The sequence below is a fragment of the Esox lucius genome, chromosome 19 (genome assembly GCF_011004845.1).
Source record: "Esox lucius isolate fEsoLuc1 chromosome 19, fEsoLuc1.pri, whole genome shotgun sequence".
NCBI lineage: Eukaryota > Metazoa > Chordata > Actinopteri > Esociformes > Esocidae > Esox > Esox lucius.
Window position 1 is genome coordinate 40,453,725 of NC_047587.1, and position 2,029 is coordinate 40,455,753.

General features: G+C 40.1%; 1 long non-coding RNA gene across 1 annotated transcript; it reads right to left on the minus strand.

The window, feature by feature from the left end:
- Positions 1 to 1,009: 1,009 nt before the first annotated feature.
- On the minus strand, positions 1,010 to 1,340 carry LOC117593322. The gene is made up of 3 exons (XR_004574763.1): positions 1,304 to 1,340; positions 1,137 to 1,208; positions 1,010 to 1,038 (listed from the first exon to the last, which is right to left on the minus strand). It is a non-coding gene; the product is annotated as an uncharacterized LOC117593322 (long non-coding RNA).
- Between the last annotated feature and the right edge of the window lie 689 nt (positions 1,341 to 2,029).

Genomic DNA, 2,029 nt, shown 5'->3' on the forward strand with positions numbered 1-2,029 from the left:
GAGTCGGCGGACCGGAGGCGGTCCTCCAAAGACAGTAGAAGCGTCAGAATGTCTAAATCGCAAACACGTTTGCCAGCTTTCCGCCGGCGGCAGACGCTTTTTAAAAGCGGCAGTCGCACTCCTACCGCCTGTGTTCTGCGGCCGGCCCGTGGTCCAACCGCCTTTCCACCGCCGTTATACAAAAGGTTTTCGAGCGATCTGCCGCTTTTATATATATATATATATATATATATATATATTTAATATTTATAGCATGCAGTTTATCGAGAATAATGATTGATCAAACCAGACAAATTTCCATTTGGTGTTTTAATTCCACATTTCAAAGTACAGTAACTGTCATTCAAACAAGATGTGTCAGATCACTGAAATAAATAATAGGCATAAATACACACAGAACATGCAGGTTTCCAATAAAATGTTGGTTAAAAAAAACAGCCATACAAGCAAATTATAACAAACACAATCATTGTTAATAATATAGAGGTCAGCTCTGGGATGAAAATAATTACCAGTAAACATAACAAGTAATGAATTAAATCAACAACCACAGGTGTTGTTTGCAAAGTTGTACCTGATTGCCCAGTGCGAGCAAACGTCTTCAGCATTGTCCCAAATAGCTTCACCTGCTCTTGAAGCGAGCCGCTGTCACCCGAAGCTACAAAATGAAAGGCATATGGTCATTCTGAACCTACATTACACACAAAAAAGTAAAATTAAAGAAAGAGTGCATGTTCTCACCTGCTCGTGCATGGCTCCCCTCCCTCAGGGCTTGGTTCTCCTCCCTCAGGGCATGGCTCCCCTCCCTCAGGGCTTGGTTCTCCTCCCTCAGGGCTTGGTTCTCCTCCCTCAGGGCTTGGTTCTCCTCCCTCAGGGCTTGGTTTTCGTTCTGGAAAACTAAAGGCACTATTTTCAAAACTGTTAAAAAACTGGACATTAGGACATAGGCCTAGAATATACCTTCATTGCTGAAAACTTCATGCTGTACATGCGACGCCAGGGGAGTCCAAGGGCCAATAACGGAGCGATGACTTTCTCCTATTGATAATCATTGACGTAAAAATATGTTTGAAGTTATTGCATACATGTAATGAATTGGACTTAAATGTAACAGTTTAGCGCAACGTATTACATACCTCCAGCCTTTTCACCCATTTGCTGCCAGGGTACATTTTCTGCTGGGGGTGTAATGTTTAGTACTTGACGAACTGGGGGAAAAAGCTTTAATTTCACTGCAGAGATTGCATATTCAGTAATGAAACAATAATTGAACTGTGCAAAGCTAATGATATGTACAACACACCTCCACACCTTTTATCCAGAAAGTCAAGTGCCCTAAAGAAAAACAGATTATGGATAAAAGGATTCCTAATCTTAAATAGAAGCAATACTTTCCTAGACAAAAAACGTCACAAATAACATCACTTACTTGTACTCAAACTCTTGGCTCTGAAGTGGAGTCTGGATTACTAGGGAGAAACCTGGTTCTGAGAAAGAGGGAACAGAAATTTGAAAATCTAACAAAGTGTACAGTTTAGTTACAGGATCACAAATTAAGCATCACAGCAATACATTTTACATACCAACTCTGAAGTCTACAGATGGCTCAACATTTTCCTGGTTTTCTGGAATCAATGCAACTTCTGTAGAATGTAGTGATTCAAGTGAATGTCCTGTTTGTCCCTCTCAACTCTTTTCATAATTATTTTCCTTTTGGCCCAGTAACTAAACATTGTGACTAACAATGTATTTACCTTTAAAACCAAAACGATTGCCCAACAGTAGGTCTCTTGGGTGAAGATAATCGGTTATGCTCTGGCCAAGGTATCTGCAACAAAACCGGATTGTTAACGTTAGGAATATACAGTAGCTATGCTGTGGGGGGGAAACATTATCAGCCAAATGTGGAACAGTGAAATTGTTAAAAATAAAATGTATTCATTGGGTGTTGTGATTCAAGTGAACACAGAATGTTCCTCAAACATAAAACGTACAGCAGTTCAGAGAATTAGATATCACAATCGCCTTA